Here is a 22,701-nt window from a genome sequence, read left to right on the forward strand (position 1 = left end):
GTCTTGGAGGTGTTATTTTTTCACTTCACTTTCGTCATCTACAAAATGATGAAGTTCCACTAGATAACCTCTAAAGCCCATTTCATAGCTGAGATTCAGTGATTATGAGCTCAGTTGCTTCTTTAAAACAACAGATTGCATCATTGCCTCTAGGACGATGAATAGCAGTAAGGGAAAAGCAACTTTGGAAGAAGCTTGGCAGAGGAATAGCTGTCAGATCATCCTATGGACATTTATAGATAAAACTGGGAAGAAGAAAAGAGATATGAAATAGGAAAGATCTGTTGAAATTTTTATGGTTTTCTTTTCCTATGGATTATTGATAGGCTATGTGTTATTTTGGCTAGAATTGTAGTGGTCAGACCTAGGTTCAAGTCCTATCTCTGAAACATTCATTATGTGACTTTAGTCATGTCACTTAAAAACTTCCCAATTGTTTAGGCATGAGATGTCTAACACATTGTCCATAGTCACTCTAGAATGTGGCTCGAATCTAATTAAAATGTAATTAGGCAACATTAAACAAAAATTAAAAATATAGTAAAATGTAGGTTAGATTAAAATTTAAAACTGAATCAATACATGGTCTGCAGGGATCCTTATGGTTAGATGAGTGGTCCCCATTTCTATTTGAGTTTGATGTCACTTCTCTCAGCAACTTTGTAACTCATATTGGGGACAGAAAATGTGCTGATCCCAAATGACAGGAAGTTTTCTTATTTAGGAGTTTCCCAGCCCAGTGAAATCACAGCTATAATTTTTCTTCTTATTTTCATTCTCATAAGTGAGAATAGCAGGATGGCCACATTGTAAACAGCTACCACCTCTGTACCTGAAGTTAAGAAAATGGCAGTGGTGCTCATGAAGATTAAGGCAGGAAGAATGGCTAGACCTGGTTGAATACACACAGAGGAATTGATATAATTTTAAAGGTACTTATTAATTAAATTGAAAATTTCTAAAAGAGTTGATTTTAAAAAAAAGAAAAGGATTACAGGTCCTTCCCTCACTAAAAGATATATGGTGACAACATTGCTTATTCTCTCCTAGGGAAAAGAGGAACAATGATGTGCCACATACAAAAAAAAAATCCAAGAGAACTCAATATCTTTTCCCCTCAAATCATTTCCTCTTCTCCACTTTTCTATTTCTATAAAAATGACTAACATTCTCCCCGTCATCCAGATTTGTAAATTTGTTATCATTCTTGACATCTCATATCCCTTCATTTCACATATTTAATCCATTGCCAAATCTTGTAAATTACACTTTCACAACAATTTTTATATACATCCTTTTCTCTCCTCTCTCATAGCTCTAGTGATTTATGCCATAGGGATTTAGACAAGTTGATATATCTTTAAACGCAAGCAACTCTTTGCTCTTGCCTCAACTATTGAAATAGTCACAATGAGTCCATGTCTCATGTTCCTATCCACTTAAACCATCCTCCATTTAGCTTCTTAAAAAGGATTTCCTCTCATGATTTTCTGGGAAACCTATGATCCTTAAATTGTTTCTACATATCCTGCCTTCTGAGATCAATGCATTTTTACTTGTATAGAGATCATTTGTTCTTTTAATGCTCTTGCTTTTTGCTTCTCTTCTTCTAGATTGTCCATTACTTAAGTATATTTGTACTCTCTGTCTGTTGTTCATTTACTTATTTTCAAAGACTTGCTCATGGGGATTAAATCTTTTCTATTCTGCTAACTATTTCTCCTATGAAGACCATACATTGCACATTTTTTCTCATCTAAATTCTTCTCTCAAGGTTATTATATCATTTTGGAATGTCCTATTGTGACTTAATGCCCTTTTGGGGAATTTTTCAGGTTCTATGTTTCATCAGGGGTTGGCATCATCATAGCCCTTATGTCTGAGGGATAGGAACTAATTGGATCAGGATGATTCTAGCTCATGTTTATTTAGCATTTTAGGGTTTGCAGAGCCATATATATATAAAATCTCATGTGAGTCTCATAATAGCTTTGTGAGGAAAGTGGTATTGTTAATCCTATTTTAGAGGTGAGGAAACTGAGACTTAGGAAGGGACAGAGATTTAGTGACTTGCCCAAGGTCACGCCACTGGTGAGTATTGGAGACAGAAGTGAATTTAGGTCTTCAGTATTACCCATGAGGCACTATATACTCTACCTTCTGTCTCTCAATACCAAAAAAAAAATAAATTATAAGGTATGAAAAATGATAACATATGAGAGCCACTGGGTGGCTAAATGGATAGAGAGCCAGGCTGAAGGATGGGTGGTCCTAGATTCAAATCTGGCCTCAGACACTTCCTAGCTGTGTGATCCTGAGCAGGTCACATAACTCCCAATGCATAGCCTTTATTGCTCCTCTGCTTTGGAATCAGTTCACAGTATTGATTCCATTGGAGGTCAAGGGTTTAAAAGAAAAAAAAAAAAGAGAAAGCTTGACATAATGGCTACTGTGCTGGATTTGGAATCTGAAAGACCTGAGTTCAAATTCTATCTATGATGCTTCCCAGATATGTGACTCTAAGCAAATCACGTAAAATCTCTGAACCTTAATTTCCATGTCTATAAAATGGGAATGATAACATCTCCCTAACAGAGCTTTTGTAAAGCTCAAGTGAGATATTTATGTAGCACTTTGCAAATGCTAAGAGGCTATAGAAATGTCATTATTATCATAGTTCTATTATCTCAGGATAGCCCTTAAGTAGGATTAACCCTTTTTTTCTTGCTTATCACAGTGTCTGCCATATTTGTTTTTCAGTCATGCAGTGGCATCTGGATCTTCATGATCCAATGGGCCACACCATCCAGGAGGCTTTCTCAACATACAAACTGTAGTGGTTCTTTGGTGGACTATAAAGCAATTAGAAGTTAAGTGACCTGCCCCAGGTCACACAGCTAATAAATATCTGAAACTAGATTTGAACTCAGGTCTTCTTGACTCTGGGCAGCTAGGTGGTACAGTGGATGGAGTGTTGGGCTTAGAGTCAGGAAGAGATCAAATCCAACCTCAAACATTTATTAGCTCTGTGACCAGGCCAGACACTTAATCTAGTTGGTTTTAATTTCCTCATCTGTAAAATGACCTGGAAAAGGAAATAGAAATCAGCCCCAGCATCTTTGCCAAGAAAACCCCAAATGGGATTATGAAGAGTCAGACCTGACTGAAATGACTGAACTACAACTTCCTGGCTAAGCCCAGCCTCTGTCTCCTGAGCCACCTAGCTGCTTAATAAATGCTAGTTGATGGACTGACTGATTGGTGGCTGATCCTTTACATTTTATGCTTCCACTTTTACAGGATACTCTGAACATGAACCAAATAGCAATGCTGACTTCCCACTTTTCCTTCCTCTCTCTGAAATTGTTTTGTAGCTTTTTTTTAACCCTTACCTTCCATCTTAGACTCAATAGAGTATTGGTTCCAAAGCAGAAGAGTAGGAAGGGCTAGGCAATGGGAGTTAAGGGACTTGCCCAGGGTCACACAGCTAGGAAGTATTTGAGATCTTATTTGAACCCAGGACCATCAGTTTCCAGGCCTGGCTCTCTAGCTTTCTCCTCTCTTCACATTTACTTGGCACATATTAAACACTTAATAAATATTTGGTGACTGGTATTTATTTCTCAAAGTCCTGACAGGAGCACCAGGAAAGTTTTTAGGGAGATTTTCTAACTATTTGAAGCTATNTAAAAAATTTTAGAAATAAATTTAAAAATTAAAAAATTAATTTACTTATAAATCGTAACTGAAGTTAAACTTTTTGAGGGCAAGAGCTATTTCACTTTTGTCTCTCATTGCCCCATGCTAAGCAGATTGTCTGGCACATAGCAAATATGAAATAAATGCATTTTTGCTGATTGATTGACCTCTGGTCTTTTCCTCTCCACCCCTGGCCGGCCTCTTCCTGGTTCTAAGCTATCATCCTCCATGTGCCTCCCCGCTACACATGGGCCACCACGTACATCCAAACTGGCCACTGGAAAAACTTTGTTCTGGAGATGCTACACTTCAGACTTGGCTCCGTTTGTAGTTTCCTGGGTTCAACTTAGAGTAAAGAACATGCTAATAGGGACCAACTTTGCTCATTTAACAGGTCAAGCTGCTCTCTGATGCTCGTGGGGACACTTATAACGAGGAGCTTATTAACAAACTGAGATGTGTGGAAAGGAAGATCAATAGTTTTCAGTAACTAAGGAAGATTACCAGAAGTCAAGCAAACCTATAACAGAGGGTGCACAGACCCGAGCTCAGGGCTGATAAAAAAATATCCACCACCTGGCAGGTGATTGAAAAATAGTAATTGTGGCTGGGAATGAGTCATTTGACAGGATTCTCACACCTTACTTTGCCAGAGTCCATTTTAGGAGCAATAAATCAGGCCCAGCAGGATTTCTTCTAATTTAAAACTTTGAATTTCTACCTGTGTGAACCAAGGTGACGCAGAGGGTACAAATTAGACAGACCCAAGGCGTCAGGGTTTGTGTCTTCTTTCCTCTTGCTTCTGTTCCCAGAACTGGGTCCTTTCGTCCTCCGGCTCAGTAGCGGGTGCTTCATCCCAGAAGATGGAAGTAAACTGGTACAGCCAAAGACAAAGATGGAAGTTAACAATTATAGCCATTCCTCTACCAGATATTTGGAGAAGGGCTAGGGAGGGCATCTTGGAGTCTGGGGCAAAAAAGAATAACTATAGCACCAAAGGGAGTGAAAATTAATTCAAAAAACATTTATGAAATGTCTATTAGGTACCCTGGTACAAAGCTATAAGTCACTTGGGATGCAAATACAAAAATTAACTAGTTCCCACCCACATCCAGCTTACTAGCTATCGGGGAAAAGAGACAATCTAAAATGCAACCAATTAATTGATGCCATTAGAGCAGTGATTCCCAAAGTGGGCGCCACTGCCCCCTGCTGGGTGCTGCAGTGATCCAGGAGGGCAGTGATGGCCACAGGTGCATTTATCTTTCCTATTAATTGCTATTAAAATTAAAAAAAATTAATTTCCAGGGGGCACTAAGTAATATTTTTTTCTGGAAAGGGGGCGGTAGGCCAAAAAAGTTTGGGAACCACTGCATTAGAGGGTTTCTCGATCTTAAATCAGTTAGCTGGGTCTACATCATATTGTAGGATAAGTTACTTCCAGTAGTGTTCTCATGTCTAGACAGCTAATCCTAGGCAAGGTGAATCTTAATATCAGGCACTGAGGGTGAGATCATGAAGAGGTTCTGCCTGCTGCCTCCATACAGACTTTTTTATTTTTTATTTTTTCTTTAAAAACCCTTACCTCCTGGCTGCAGCTAGTTAGCTCAATGGGTTTAGAGTCAGGTCCAGAGATGGGAGGTCCTGGATTCAAATCTGGACTCAGACACTTCCTAGCTGTGTGATCCTGGACAAGTCATTTTACTCCCATTGCCTAGTCTTTACCATTCTTCTGCCTTAAAACCAATACACAGTATTGATTCCAAGACAGAAGGTAAGGGTTTCTAAAAAAAAAAAAAAAGCCCAAAACAAACCCTTACCTTCTATCTTCTTATCATTTCAAAATAGCAGCAAGGGGTAAACAATTAGAGTTAGGTGACTTGACCAGGGTCACACAGGTAGGAAGTATCTGAGGTCCGATTTGAATCTAGGACTTTCCATCCTTCATCCTGGCTCAATCCATTGAGCCACATAGCTGCCCTCCATATAGACTTTTAATACTAAGCTATATTTAAAAGCCAAATGACTTGGGACTACATTTAATTTGAAAGGTAGCACAATATAGTACTGAGACAATTTGTCTTGAGGTCAGAAGTCCTGAATACGAGTTCCAATTCTAATATTTGCTACATACGTGCCATAGGTAAAAATCCTTTTACCTTTCTAGGTTCCTCATTTACAGAATGGGAATAATAATACTTGTACTACCTACCTTTGTGAGACTTGTTGTGAGGAATACAAGTAAATATTGAGATCTTTGCAAATAAAGAGTTACTGTTAGGAAATATAGTTGAGGGTTAATTTTATTCCTTTTAGAAGTCATCCTTTGTACCACTCAAGCCAGGCCTCTCTCTAGGGATTGAAACAAAATGAAACATTTATGAACTGCAAAATGCAATAAAATTACTCTTAATAAAAGATTTAAAATCATAGAATTAATAATTGAAATAGACTCTTTTCTTTCTGCCTTCATATTTACCATGGTAGAAAGATGCCTGATCAAGCAATGACAATTTCTCTGAAGAAGCAGTGAGGTGGCACAGTGAATAGAGTGCTGGACATAGTCAAGAAGACCTCAGTTCAAATCCTGCTTTGAAAGCTTACTGATTGTGTGATCTTGATCAAGTCACTTTATTTCTCTAAGCCTCAATTGCCTCAGTTTGTCAATGAGTATTTATTAAGCGTATACTATGTACTTAGTGTTGAGGATACAAAGAGGAGCAAAAAGCCGTCCCTGCTCTCATGGAGCTCACACTCTAATAGGAGAGACAACATATAAGCAACTATGTGCAAAATGATATATCCAAGATTTTTGGAAGTGATCTCAGAGCACTGGGAAATATTTCTTACTGAAGGTGGGAATTTAGCTGATGTTTGAAGGAAGCCAGAGAACTTATGAGGAAGGAGAGCATAGAAGGATGACAATGAATCCCCTTGGTGTTAGGGAATGGAATATCATGAACAAAGAACAGCAAAGAGATTAACAAAGATATTAGATCTGGATCACAGAATAGGTACAGGAAGTAAAAATATAAGAAGACTGGAAGAGTAGAAAGAAGCAAAGTTATGGAGGACTTTCCTTATTTTTAAAATGGAAATAATAATACCACCTAACTTGCTCTTACAGATTGGGTGTGAAGATCAAATATAGTAATATATGTGTAGGATATGTGTGTTGCCCATGTAAATTATGAGTATGCCCTGAAGGATTTGTCTAAATGTCGCTCTTGGGGAGGCTTTGATGGATAAATTCTGAATCTCATTCACCACTCTGCAGAAAACTGATTCCTTTGTGTGTCGGCTATGGGAAGGTTGGAGGGGAGGGAAAGAACATGAACCATGTAACCATGTAAAAACATTCTAAATTAATTAATTAAATAAAAATTTTCCAAAAAAAGAAAAACAAACTGATTCCTAACTAGTATAGAGCTGTAGAAGGAGCTATGATACTGGTTATATTATTCTCCTTTGATAAAGAAGGGTATCATATCAAAATGATATCTTTTTGCCTTCTCCTCCCCTTAATATCATTACTCTAGGGAGATGTTGTTTTTTTTTAAATTGAGTTCAAAATAGTTTCCTGACCACTATCCCTTGAAGAGAAAAGGATTTCTTAAACTTATATTGTAAGATTTGACTCCTTCCTACCAAATGCTAGTTACACAAAAGACCATGACATAAAGCGAATAATGAGTAAACACCTTTAACCAAGCAGATAGCAAAGAGAAATCAGAAAAGTTATGTAGATGAAAGGTTCTGATTAGTGTGAATAATGAATGGTTGCATATGTTCAAATCACTTTGAAGTTATAATTATATAAAATATGGTAATTTATTCCTGTCCATGGAAATTTTGTTGTTGTTTAGTTGTTTTAGTTGTGCCCAACATTTTGTGACATCATTTGTGATTTTTGAGGCAAAGATCCTGGAGTGGATTTCTATTTCCTTCTCCAGCTTATTTTATAGGTGAGGAAACTGAGGCAAACAGAGTTAAGTGACTTGCCCAAGGTCACACAGAAATAAGGTGGTTTTCCCCCCACAGGTAATTTTATTCTTGTCTATGGATATTGACAGCAGATTGTTGTTGGAAAAACTCAGCAAACACATATGTGAATATTGCCACTTTTTATATCACAATTCAATAACCATCTGACAATAATAACTACTAACTACAGGAAGCAAAGTGGTACAAATGCTTACACTTTTTCCTTGTAAACAAGGTCTTTGTAAACAATAGTAATGAAGAAAAACCCATTTTTAGAAAAACATTATTCTATTTACAAACTCTGATTTTTTTAGTACATATTTATAAACCTGATCAATAAAAGGCTATTACCTACCTACCTACCTATCTACCTACCTATCTATCTATCTATCTATCTATCTATCTATCTATCTATCTATCTATCTATCTATCTATCTATCCTCTTTTTAAAAAAGAAAATATCAAGTGATGGACCACTATGAGAAAAAGTCACTCAAGGAAATGGAGTAAAGCAACCACTGGATTAGTAGAGAGTTTAAAGCTTAGGCATACTTTAACTTTATTTCTGTTTATATACACCAACATTAGAATGGGATTGTCAGTATTGAGGATTGTTTTTACTTAAATACCAAGAAAATACAATCAATTATGTATTACACATTGGGATAATATTTCTGTTGACTGAGATTTAAGGCTGGAATTTCCATAGAAGCATCAATAGTAGCTACTGCTCTCCTACTGTCCAGATGTTTGCATATATCGTGCAATATTTCTATCAGTTTCTTCATGGTTTACCTTTGGGTTGAAGTTTTCACTGGCAATTCATATCTTAAATCAGACTCAATAAAAACTCTTGATGCTTTCACATGAATCTATGCTATGAAAGCTTCACTGAAATTCACTTTCAGCCACCCAACTAATGGTCCAAACTGCTTCTTCTTGTCAGTGGAAAGCCTGGTCATCTCTTCATTATATAGAAAATCATGGACAATGAACTTGTTTTCTCTGGCTTTATATCTGAAGTTGCCCTCTGCTTTTCTAAACAAGGTAACATTGCACCTTAGTTCTCTGAAAGAACTTTGTTTAGACCTTAGGAGTACCATTTTAGCCAATGTTTTTTATTGCTAATCTTAATCATTGTGGTTTAATTTTGGAACTACCACCATTAATGTGATAAGACATTCTGAATCAAGGACAAAGTCATGTTTCTTTATGGTTTTTGCTAGGTTTCTATCGAATAAACTTCTCTCATTCTTTCTTTTCAAATTCCCAAGACTGCATTTTGGATTATATATACATACATATATATTACATATATATATATACCTATATATGTAATATGCAGATGCTTGGGCTTTCAAGTTGTTATCAGTTTGATTTACTCCCTTGCCATTTACTTCAGAAATATTTTTCAGGGACTGGTTGACTGAATTATTGGCCTTATCGCACTAGAAACGTAAAAATTAATCTAATTAAGCAATTTCAGTTTATGTTCAATATTTTTTTTCTGAATAACTCTATATTCCCTGAATGTAGTCCTATTAGATAATCAGTATTTTCGTGATAAGATGTAAGGAATAATCCCAATTACTATTAATTGCATAAATGTATATGAAAATCAACAATCATATTGTGAGTAAAATAATAAAGAAAATCCTTTGAAATATCTTACATATATAATTTATATAATCTACCAGATCACCTCCTAAAATGAATACCAAAGGGAAAAAAGATCCCAGGAATGCCATAACTCAAATCCAGAGCTCCTATGTCAAAGAGAAAATTATTCAAGCAACCAGAAAGACACATGTATTAAGGTACTAGACTCAATGTCACACAAGACTTATCAGCTTCTAAAACAAGAGGAACACAATATTCCCAAAGGCTAAATATATAGGCTTACAGCCAGGCATAATTTATCCATTAAAACTGAATATAGAGGGAAGCTGGGTAGTTCAGTGGATTGAGAGTAAGGTCTAGAGACTGGACGTCCCAAGTTCAAATCTGACCTCAGATGCTTCCTAGCTTTGTGACCCTGTAAAAGTCACTTAACCCCCATTGCCTAGCCATTACCACTTCTCTGCCTTGGAATCAATACATAGTATTGATTCTAAGATAGAAGTAAGGGTTAAAAAAACCAAACAAACAAAAAACTGAATACAGATCTAACTAATCTTGAAAGCAATTTGGAATTATGCCTAGAGGGCTTTAAAACTGTGCATACTCTTTGACCCAGAATACCATTAAAAGGTCTGTATCAAAAAGAGATTCTCCACGCCCCCCCAAAAAAAATTTTTAAGAAGGTAAAAGGACCAATTTACCCAAAAATATTTATAATAACTCTTTTTGTGCTGGCAAAGCATTGGAAATTGAGGAAATGACCATCAATTGGGGAATGGCTGAACAAGTTGGGGTATATATTTGTAATGGATACCGTAGTGCTATAAGAAATGATGAGCAAGATAATTTCAGAAAAATCTGGAAAGACTTAGATTAACTAATGCAGAGAACAGTGAACAGAATCATGGGAACATTATCTACAGTAATAGCAATATTATATGATAAACAATTGTGTTTAACCTACCTATTCTTAGGACAGTCATCCAAGACAATCCCCAATGAATCATGATGAAAAATGCCAACTACCTCTAGAGAAAAAACTGATGGAGTCTGAATTCAGAACAAAACTTACTTTTGATTCACTTTCTTCATTTTTTCTACATTTTTTTTGATAAAGCTCTCTTCCTAAAATTATTGATATGGAAAAATGTTTTACGTTGTAGCACATGTAAAATCTATATCAGTTTGCTTGCCATCTTAGGGAAGGGGGAAGAGAAAAAGGGAGATTCAAATAAAAAAAAACCCTAAAGTTAGAAGAGAGCTATAAAATTGCATATATCCTGAAATCTAACAAATCATTGCTGGTTCTATTTCCCAAGGAAATTAGGGAAAAGAGAATAGGACCTACATGTTCCAAAATATTTAGAGCAGCTCTCTTTGTGGTGATTAAAAACTAGAAATTGAAGGGATGTCCACCTTTTGGAGAATGGCTAAAGAAATTGTGATATATGATTGAAATGGAATACTACTGTGACATAAGAAACAATGCGCAGATTAAATTTTTTAAAAAACCGAAAAGAACTACATGAGATAATGAAGAGTGAAATGAGTAGAACCAAGAGAACATTATATACACCTACAAATTTAATAATTTAAGAATAACTTGTGAATGTTCACCTCCAGAGAATGAATTGATAAATGGAAACAGGAAAGACATAATCTATATGTTTTTCTGAATGTTGCCTTCTATGATGTGGGAAGAGGAGGGAAAGGTTGAATAAATAAATAAACAAAGCATTTCTAAAATTAAAAAAAGAATTAAGTATTTACATGCAAAAAAGTCAATGAGCTTAAAATTTATTTGTATGTATAACTGAGGAAAAATAAAATATTTAAAAAATCTTAAAAAACTGAATATAATCCTATAGGTAGAAAAAAATCTTTAATGAAATAGGAGACTTTCAAAAATTCCTGATGAAAAGACCAGAGCTGAGTAAGATCTTTGAAGTATAAACACAGGAGGGCAGAGAAACCTAAAACGTCAAGTTTATTTGAGTAATTAGAAGGAACTGTATGATGTATCAGGGCTAACATCTTAATAGTAGGAAAATAAATTTATGCCTTCATGTCTTCAAAGGTTTTGAGGGAGTTATGAAAAAGCAGGGAACCTAGTTAGCAGGTAGACTGTTTTTTTCTAAGGATTCAAAGAGGGGAGAGAAAAAGGAAAGTCAAAAGAAGGAACATATTACTGTAGAAAGACAGAAGAAGGGGCAGATCTTACTACTTCTCATACTTGGGGTAAATGAGAAAAATAAGAGAACAGAGAAATAAGGGACAATAGGACAGGAGCAGTTAATTAGGAAGAGGATAAGAACAGGATGGGAACGGTCACAAGCAAAACAAACTTTCTCATCCTGATGGAGTACTTAAAGAGAGGAAAAATGCAAAAACTAAGAATCTAAGAAGCATTAGATTGCCTCTTAGTCAACTGGGTGACTGAACAAGTGACTGAATTAATTTACAAGAATTTAAAGGAATATTCTTATTAATTCACTATTATCTTAGACTAAGGGGCAAAGAATTTCTTGTATAGATTCTTAACAATGTTACAAAAGGGGAAAATAAAAACAAAATTTAAAAAAACTTGAATTTTTCATAGAAAAGTTAAAAGATTATTGGTGGTTATCGTATACTTCAGGCAGTGAGGCAGTACAGTGGATAGAGACCTGAGCCTGAAGTCAGGAAGATTCATTTTCATAAATTCAAATCTGTCCCCAGACATTTACTAGCTGTGTGTCCCTGGGCAAAACACTTAACCCTATTTTCCTCAGTTTTCTCATCTGTAAAATGAGCTGGAGAAGGAAATGGCAAACCACTCCGGTATCTCTGCCAAGAAAACTCCAAAGGAGTTCATAAAGAGTTAGATAAAACTGAAATGACTTAACTACAAAATAGCATACTTCTCAGACAGTTATTCATCCCCAAGGCCAAAAGGGATATGATATACTATAATCAATATATGTTATAATATGTGTATGTCCAGCTTGAGTTCATTCCCTTTCTGTCAAGAGTCAGGTGACATGCTTCATCAGAGTTCCTCTGGAGACATAGTTGGTCAGTGTTTTGATCATAATTCGTGATCAGATGATTCTTAGAATTATAATTAGTTTATACCACAAGTAGGCTGCCCACTCTGAATTAATTGTTGGCTTTCCAAAATAGTTGAATATATGCCAAGGTCTATCTATGAAAATGATGGAATCACAAATTTAGAAAGATTGTCTATATTTGTCCACTTGTACCCTCTCAACTTCTCCTCTCTCCCCTCTACAATCAAGGCGTTATGAAAAGTGAGACTTTGTTGTCGAGCATTTTAGCATTGAGGCTTTCTCTCGAGATAAGCAAGAATAATCGAGACTCAAAATGTACTGTTACTGATAAAATACTGCTGCTGAAAATATACCACTACTTGCCCCCTACAGATGTGGGAGCTCATTATTGCTATGGATGTATGGCAGCTGATAACAGGTCCATTTCATCATCTTTTTTCATCATCTTGTGATTTAGCTGGGTTTGTTTTTTTCTTCAGTGGAAATACTCATATGCATAATTTATTTACTGGACCCTGATTTCTTTCTTTAATTGTGTTGTTAATTCTTAATGTAAAATTAGCTTTTTAGAAAGCATTTGCTGCTAAATGTTATGAAATGGAAAGGTAGAGACAGATAACTATCTCTCAAGCTTCTGAAATATGCTCCTTGAACTAGGGACAGCAGGACCATTTTTGCATAGGTAGGATAGTGTCTTGTTACTTCTATAAATATTTCTTTTTTCTTTTTTGTATTCACAAGCTATAGTAGGGACAAATTGAATTCAGTTTCAGAATTCATGTTGAAGAGGGTAGGGTGGGGAGAGGAGACCAGGGAACTGTAAACTTGTTAAAGGGAAAATTGAGAGAAAGTATAAAAAGTGATTTGTCTTCCTGACTTAAATTGGACTATATAGTGTTGGCTATTAGAAAACTAGTCTTGAAATCCTGCTACCTATTGATCAGAAAAGCTTTTATTAAGTTACCTTGGATGACTGGAAAGAGAAAGATTAGAAAGGTTAGCAATTATGGAGTCAGTCAACAAATATTTATTAAGCCCTTATTTTGTGCAAGCCTGTAATGATGGAGAGAATCTAGGGTAGCCTAGAGAGAAATGAAGACATGACTGATGGGTGCAGTCCTTAAATGGAGATTCTAAGAGGAGCTATTAAATCAATAGAAGTCCCAGGACAGAAGGGTACTATTGTTGTTCAGTCCTGCCCAATTCTCCATGATTCTCTTTGGGGTTTTCTTGGCAAAGGTACTAGAGTAACCAAACCACTCCATTTCCTTCTCCAGATCATTTTATAGATGAGGAAGTGAGACACACAGGGTTAAGTGATTTGCCCAGGGTCACACAGCTAGTAAGTGCCTGAGGCTGGATTTGAACTCAGGAAAAGGAGTCTTTCTGACTCCAGGTCCAGTATCTATCCACTTTGACATCTAGCTGCCTCTGTGCCAGGATATGAGCTTCAGAATGAAGAGATTTAAGGAGCATGGCAGAGAAAGTGTGGAGAGGGTCAGCCATAATTCCCCGCCTCAGAAAAGGACAAGAAATATTGAGTACTTAACCTAAAGCCAAGATCTGATTTAATAGCAAGATGCTGTGAAATGGCCAAAATTAGGTCAATCTAATAAGAAGTGTTAGGCATGGACTTAGTATGCATGAGGAAACAAGGCAAAGATTGGGAGAATTCAATCCTATCATGGGTCTACTAATGAATTCTCCCATGGGGAGTAGAATAAGCCTTGGATTTTGGTCAGAAGACCTGGGTTTGAACTCTGGCTGTGCCATCTAGCTTAGCTCTGTCACTACTTGTGTGACTTTTGATGTCACCTAAATTCTCTTGTCCTCAGTTTCTACATCTGTAAAATGAGAGAAAGCTTGGTTGCACAATGGTGAGGGCACTGGAACTGGAATTGGGAAGAATTTGATTCAAATATGGTTCCAAGCTCTTATAAGGTACTTGATGTTGAGCTTCACTTAATCTCTGCTTCATCTATAAAATTATGGATAAGAATAGTGCCAGTCTCCCAGGGTTGTGGGAAGTATCAAATGAGGTAATATTTGTAAAATGATTTTTGTTTTCATTTTTTAGCCATTAGACACAAAGTGTCTGACTCTTTGTGAAAACCCATTTGGGATTTTCTTGGCAAAGATGCTATAGTGGTTTGCCATTTCCTTCTCCAGTTCATTTTATAGATAAAGAAATCAAAGTAAACAGGGTTAAGTGACTTGCTTATCACACAGCAAATAAGTGTCTGAGGTCACATTTGAACTCAGGTCTTCCTGCCTCTAGGTCCAGTGATATATCCATTACACCACTCACATGCCTTAAAATAAGGGGTGTGCTGATAATTATTGAATAATTGACTCTCTACCCCTCCTCCAAATCCCCACAATTTAAAAGTGAATCTGCATTAACATTTTCTCCCTCACTTTCTTAAGACTAGGTAATCAATAAAATAATAAAGTCCTGATTTGGAGCATTTGCTGATTTCTTAGGTATTAATACTCAAACTGAATATTTAACAATTGATTCTAGTAAGCTGCAAGCCAGTCTGAGAACGTTCCAGCATACCCTTGCTTAAAACACTGTATAAATGCTAATGCTAATAATAATAGTAGATGAAGAGATTGTTCTAGTAAACTTTGAAGCACTTCCTGCCTCTAAATTGATGCTCAAGATTTGGCAATCTATTTCTTTTAGTGTATTATTATCATTATTATTATTTTTTCAGGGAATATTTGAGGATGGGCAGAGGAAACTGTCTAAAAGGGTTTAACAGTAATTTATTTTCCCATCTATACCAACTTGCGCATCTGTTCCTGAAATGAATGTAGACCTCTCAAACTGCTCTTGCTATTAGTTTTTATATTGAAGGTTTTTTTTTAATTGCTAGGAACTCTATTTCTTAAGCTAAGTCTGCCCAATTAAAAGTTTAGGCTACTTATGACCTTGAAAAAAGGCACTTTTTATAAATCAGTCAATTGGAGAACCACATTCACACATTCTTGCTCTTTGCTAGACAGTTACTGAAAGAGTAAATATAATGGAAAATGTCATTTTCTGTAATGGCTTTTTTCCAATGCTACCTCTGTGTGTATTGAACCTGAATGAACCTGTGAGCTGAGCTGAAGGTTAATATATTTTTAAAAGTAGCTTCTATTTTATTTTTTCCACCAAATCTGTCTCCACAGGCGCTACTTACTACAGTGGTTAAAATAAATAAGCAAAATGATTTCCTGTCTGCTTATTGATCAGTTATATTTAGTATGTTGCTTTCTAAAAGTGTTTCTAAAGGATAGGGTGAGTGGCAAAGATCTTCTTTCTTTCTTACCTGATGCATAGGGAGAGTAGTACATACCACCCACAAACGCTTGAAGATACCTCAGAGGTCATTTCATTCAACCTCCTCATTTTACAGATAAGGGAACTGAGATCCAGAGAGATTAATGTGACTTGTCCAAGGTCACACAGTTAGCATAGGGCAGTGATTCCCAAAGTGGGCACTACTGCCCCCTGGTGGGTGCTGCAGTGATCCAGGGAAGCGGTGATGGCCACGGGTACATTTATCTTTCCTACTAATTGCTATTAAAATTTAAAAAAATTAATTTCCAGGGGGCTAAGTAATATTTTTTCTGGAAAGGGGGCGGTAGGCCAAAAAAGTTTGGGAACAACTGGAATATGGTAATGAGGTCCCCTGTCTAAATCCAGTGCTCTTTCTATTGAAGCAATATATTATATGACACTGACACGGTCAAGTTATTTTTCTTTGAACCAGAGTTTTTATAACTGTAAGATGAAGATTATATATATATATAAATTTTATATAGAGAGACATACATATATACATATCTATATTTCTTTCAATATATAGATATCTACCTATATTTAAAAATATATAAAATATAATATAAATTATGATATAATTTAATTTATTAATCAAAATAATATACAATTAATTATATAATATAATTTAAAAATATATACAAAACATAAAAAATACAAAAATAAAAATATATTTAAATATAGCAATATAGATACCTATATAGATATAGATAGATATATCTCCAAATCATCTCCATAGTTATATCTATAACTATATGTCTCTCGCTATAAACACATGCTCTATTAAAATACATTCTTATATAAATTATTTATGTCTCCCCATAAAGGTATTCATATCTCTATCTAGATATTCATATTTAAATATAGCAATATAGATACTTATATGTAGATTGATACATCTATACACGTAGATCTCCATCTCTATAGCTATCCACATATATTAAAATCAATTTTATATACATTTTCTTATAAAAATAAAATTTCATAAATTTATTTAGAAGTATAAATATAGTGCATGTGCTAAACAAGCATATAGGATGTATATGTGTACACATGTATCTATTTATAGGTCTATCATATTTCTACAAATATATGTATGCATACTGCACATATGGAATGGATATATACATGTATACATAGCATTTATATGATAGGTTTACCATATGTATTCATATGAATATATGGCATGCATGTAGATTTGTATGTATGTGAATATGTATGCATGCATGTAGGAATAAGAAACCAAGTTCACAGACCCTAGATTAAGAAGCCCAGAACTAGCTGTTGCCTAAGGTCCATTCTGTGAGTCTATGCCTATCTACAATTATTGCAGAGAGAGGGGGGAGTATGATAACATTTTTTTCCCCCAGAAAATAATACTAGTTCAAATTTCTGTGGAAAGAACAAGCTTTATTGTATTTTATGACCAAACTATGCAGAGACAGGACAGCTAGATGGTGCAGTAGATAGAGTTATAGGGTCTGTAGTCGGGAAGACCTGAGTTCAAATCTGTCCTCAGACACTTATGAGTTGTGTGATATTGAGCAAGTCACTTAATCCAGTTTCCTCACCTGTAAAGTGACCTGGAAAAGGACATGGCAAAACACACCAGTATCTCTGCCAAGAAAACCCTAAATGGGGTCATAAAAAGTCAGACAAGACTGAAAGAACTGAACAAGAAAGTGTAGAGACTTCTTCTATAGGGTAAACTATTTTAGGGAGAATCATTGCCTGGCAGTTTCTTTCTGGCAGTCCTGAATTTCAAGCAATCATATCTAGTATTTAAAAAGCATACAATGAAGAAGTCAACTCAAGGGCAATTAGGCTTGATCAGAGCGATGACTAAATTCAAGTGAAACAGTATTCCATATAAGGAAGGATTTGGACAGAGGATGAAGTTCTCAGACATAACTTCATGACATCTTACAACAATGTTCACATTGAAAAGGAACACTGGTGATCAGAATATATTGGAGAAGGAGAATAGATATAAACAGTTAATTAAAGTGTCCCCTTGAATTCAAAGGCTTCCACATTTTCTCTAAGTACTCTGGGGTTCACAAAACCCCTTCTGCACAATAGCAGTGAGAGATAGATAGGACATTGTACTTTACAGATGAAGAAAATAAGGTTTAGAGAGGTTAAAAGACTTTCCTAAGGGCAAGAATCTAGAAGCAGCAGAAGTGGGAGTTGATTCTAGATCCTTTGACTCCATACCTAGTCCTTTGTCGGCTTTGGGATTATTCTCCCTGCTGCTTCACATCCTCTTCCAAATGAATTTGCTCCACAGGTAGTTTTATCTAGTTACACTTAGGGCTCCCTCCACTTCGAGTATGTTAAACTTGGAATCAAGAAGATGTGAGTTCAAATCCCATCTCTACACTTATCATTTATATCAATATAAGAAGACCAAGATAGAATTTAGTCTTTGAACTTCAGCTTTTTCTTAATCTCTAAAACTGGGTGAAAATACCTGTGGTACTTACAACATGAATGCTGTTATGAAGAATAAACAAGTGGCTTGCAAACCTCAAAAGTATTATAAAAATGCAACAGTGCCATTATACTATGATTGTGCATTTCCTTTTTGAAAAATTGTTTTCCATTCTGAGCATCACAAGATTCACTAAGGGTAACTAAGTGGTATAGTGGAGGGCTAGACTTGGAGTCAGAAAGAACTGAGTTTGAATCTTATTTTAAACAATAGCTACCCTGGTTGTGACTCCACTTTTATTATGTATCTTCTGACCATTCTAACTCCTCACCTATTTTTTTTTCTAACTCCTCACCTTTTAACTTCCATTTATATGTTGTTTTTTCCAGTAGATTATAAGCTTCTTGAAGGCAAGGATTATATATTTAAAACAATTTGTATCCTGTGTTAAAGTTTTATCTTGTTCTCTTCTCCCCACCCCTGCCCCCCACCCCTGCCCCAACTCCTTGTAGCTACTATAGTAATATAGTTTATAGTAAGCTAGTATACAGTAACAATAGTAGGAAGTACAATTGCAAAGGGAAACCTAGAAGTCACTTGTAGACTATCCCACAAATTAATAGAACTTAACAATTACTTGTAAATTATCTTATAAATTAGAGGAATATAGAAACCACTAGAAACCTCTCTTATAAATTAACTAAGACCACATCCTGAGACTGTGATAAATTAGAGGAAGCCAGATAGGCTTGCCTGTAAAGGTCCCTCAGTTCTGCTAACTGTTCATGTTCTTGTAAGCCTCAGATAAACTCCAGACATGCACAATAAGACCAGCAGAGCACCAGCAAATGTTATGCTAATGCAAAAACCCTAAGATGTAGCTGATCATTTTGAGAAGATGGGAACTAACCTTAAGGTTGCATGGATAAGAGTTAGTCTCTCCTCCACTCCCCAAACTATAAAAGTGGGTCCAAATTCCTGTCCTTCTCCCAACTCCCAACACTCTAGTGTCCTCAACTCTAGGCTGAGGTCATGTGGCTCTCTCTATTTCTGCCCTTTCCCATTCTCTTCTCTATGATGCCTGCCTTCCTTTCCCATGCCATCCCCTGTCCCCAAACTACACTTCTGTGTCTACCACACACTATTTGCCTCTACTTTCTGTGCAGTTTGCCTATGTAACCTCTATGTCTTTATAAATTATGGTTGAGGCATTACTTCCTTCTTGCTGCCATTGTAGACTTTCCCAGAAAGTAGTCCACAAATGGGGTATACTTGCTCCCTACTCAGCCTAGAAGGATCTCTTTGTGGTCCTATTACTTTAGTAAAAAAAAAAAAAACAGCACTGAAATTATAGTTATTCATAGTCACTGACTTAGTACATGGGTAGAAAGCAAGAGTGGATAGTTTAACCGTATGCCTTTTCCTAGGATATTTCCCCCATTTTTTCTGGATTTTAATAAGTTAAATGATAATTTCCCCATTTCATATCCCCAGACCATATGGTATGTTTATTTTGTTTTTTTTAAATTTATATATAATTTAATTTATTATATATGTTATTATATTACATATAATATGCATATTATATGTAAATTAATAAATTAATATAGTTTATTAACTATTGAGTGATTTTAACATAACCTAGGTTTCAGTTTCTTCATCTGTTAAATCAGGATAATAATAGCACCTACAACCCAGCATTACTGAGAGGACAAAATAAAATGCACACACACAATGCTATTTTAATATAAGCTATTAAGTTGTAATTCATTTAGCTTATAATATTGATTCTTCTAATACTCTTCCTTGTTAAAGCTTTAATTTGACTTCCCAGTAGGAGTTCAAATGAGATAGTATTTGTAAAGTGCTTAACATAATGCCCAGCACACAGTAGGTATTTAGTAAAATGCTTCTTCCTTTCATTTCTCCTTCCCTACTCATTGCCTGGGGGTGGGGGGTATGAATTCAAACATATGCTTTTTTTGTCTTAGATAATTAATCTAAGTAAAACCATAGGTACCTAGAGGCAGTTTCCATTTTTGCTGATGCCACCCATTTCCTTCCTCCTACCTTTCAGTAGGTTTTCATGATTGCCTAGAAGGTCTTTCTGTGTCATCATTATGACTATCATTTATTACATTTATGTAGCACTTTAAAATTTATAAAATGCTTTTTTCACAAGACCTCTTTGAGACAGTTGTTATTATATCAGTTTCATAGATAAGGAAATTGAGTCTTAGAGCAGTTAAATGATTTCCCCACATATATTCTATGGTTAAACTTATGAGTTAGAACTGAAAAAAATTCTTTTTACTGTAAGTCCAGTGTTTTCCATGACATCCTCAAATTCTCTTCACCACCCTATATGTCTATGATATATATTTCTCAATGTTTTGTCAACTTATCTGGAGAAAAAAATAATGAAAAGAGGATTTGAAAGCCTGGCTTAAAACTTAAATTTAATGATCAAGCCTTTACACAAGTTTAGATAGGAAACATGAAGTTCTCATATCTCATCATTCCCCATAAATATTTTTTAAAAGTACTGATTCGTTATTGAACTTTAAGTGACCTTAGTTGCTTCTAGAAGCTTATGATAGTCTCCCTAGGGATGGAGGGATCCTGATGTCATTGCCATTCTGAGGTGACATTCCCCTCAGGATTATTGTCTCCCTGAAAGAAGATGAGTTTTATGTTGACCTTTCCATGTAGAGTGCTAATGAGCATGAGTAATAGTAATTTCTAAGAATTTCATTTCCATGAGATTATGCTCATAGGTCAGTGGCCTCTAGGAATTTCCAGTGAGCAAAAAGGGGTCCATTAGTTGGATGATTTTATTGATTCCCACTGTAAATTTTATTGATCTGGAAAGTACAATTATAGTAAAACCTTGAATAATGAGCACCTTACCAACGAGAATCTTGAATTAATCAGCATTTGTTATCACACACCATCTGCTGCAGATAAAAGGCTTTGTATTTGAGTGAGGTCTAGAAAGTGTTTCTTCTAAGTAAAATGCATGAACTTAAGTGCATGATTTTTTCATGTGTCACAAATTTGAGTTTCTCAGAGGATTCTTTTGGTTTCCATCCTGGTTCCATATAATTGAAATTATTAGATAAATAAATAAAAAATAAATTTAAAGTCCAGGGGCAAAACAAAACCCAGGCAACTGTTGTTGACCTGGGATGCAGTGGATGAGATTGGTGTCTGCCATCTGACCAAGTTTTAGGTTCTACACCTTGCCTGCACCAGTCACTTTCATGGCCATTGGAACAAACTGTTCTTATTCACCCATTCTTCCTGGAGGTGAAAATCTTTACAAGTTTGGAATAGACATCTCCGTCATGGGTTTGAGGCCTGTCAGTTAACCTTGACCTGCTTTAGTTCATCTACCAAAACAGTTTTCCAGGGTCTGGCCACTGTGCATGCTATAGCTTCTTGAAGCCACCAGTTGAGAGTTGGGTGAAAGACGGATACTAAAGGTGGATGAGCAGCCCTGAAAAGGGCTTGGCAATCCCTCACAAATAACGAATACTTAATAAATGTTTATTGATTGTGATATATAATGACAAGGTAGGATTTGAATTTGTGTCCTCTGGCTCTAGTTCTAATACTCTTTCCACTGTATACCACTGACTCCTCATATTCTTGATTCCTCATCTTGGCTAAATTAAGAGGTGAGTGAGGAAATTCCTCAAAACTATCAAAAGGAAATTTCATGGGTAGGGACATTAAAAGTATTCTCTTTTGATACCACATTGAGACAGTGAATGAAGAGTTCCTGAACAGCAATGTCCTAAGACACTATCAAAAGAACAACCTTCTTTGCCAAAAGAACCAAGTCTCAAATATGATTGATTCCCTGTCCCTCACTCATCTGTGCTTTTAGAGAAATCCTTTGTGCATGAAAGTGTCCTCTCACCTCATTCCTTGTAAATCCTCAGGGAGCCAGCTTCTGTGAAAATCCTTCTGAAATTCTCCTCAAAGTGGATGCCAACACAGCAATTTTTTTTCAATTTCTCTGCTCCCACATGATTTGTTTTTCAGTTAACCATGAAATGCAGAATTTACTAATTTTCCAGGGGATTGCTCTCCAACTAGTCTAAGAGTCTAGTAACAGTTCAGCTGCTTTGGACTCTCCTCATCAGACTCTTCCACATTGCCTCATTTGGGCATGAAGTGTCTCCAAGTGGAAGATCAGCTGCAAATGTACTGCCAGTGACATTTTCTCCCTTCAGTAGCTTTGGGGTGCTTCTGTTTATAATGCTTGACTGAATATCAAGAAGTCACTTGACTGAGTAACAAGAAATATTAACCCTCAGTAATCCATGAGCATATTTAAAGGTGGTAACTTTTTCTTCAAGTCATTTGAATGAATATCAATAAATATTAACCCATTGTAAGGTATGAGTATATTTATAGGTGACAATATATGTGTTGGTCTAGAACAGTGACAGCAAACCTTTTAGAGACTGTGTGCCATGCCCTGCCCCCTGCCTGCCTCAGAAACCACCTGATATGTCCCACCCTCCCACTGAGTGTTAGGCACACCCTGTCCTCCCCATACCCCACATAGGGGA

General features: G+C 35.9%; 1 pseudogene; it reads right to left on the reverse strand.

Annotated features, from left to right (window-relative positions):
• Positions 1-8,300: 8,300 nt before the first annotated feature.
• LOC123246437 overlaps positions 8,301-22,701 on the reverse strand; it is a 32,632-nt pseudogene continuing 18,231 nt past the window's right edge.

The sequence above is a fragment of the Gracilinanus agilis genome, chromosome 4 (assembly GCF_016433145.1).
Source record: "Gracilinanus agilis isolate LMUSP501 chromosome 4, AgileGrace, whole genome shotgun sequence".
Classification (NCBI taxonomy): domain Eukaryota; kingdom Metazoa; phylum Chordata; class Mammalia; order Didelphimorphia; family Didelphidae; genus Gracilinanus; species Gracilinanus agilis.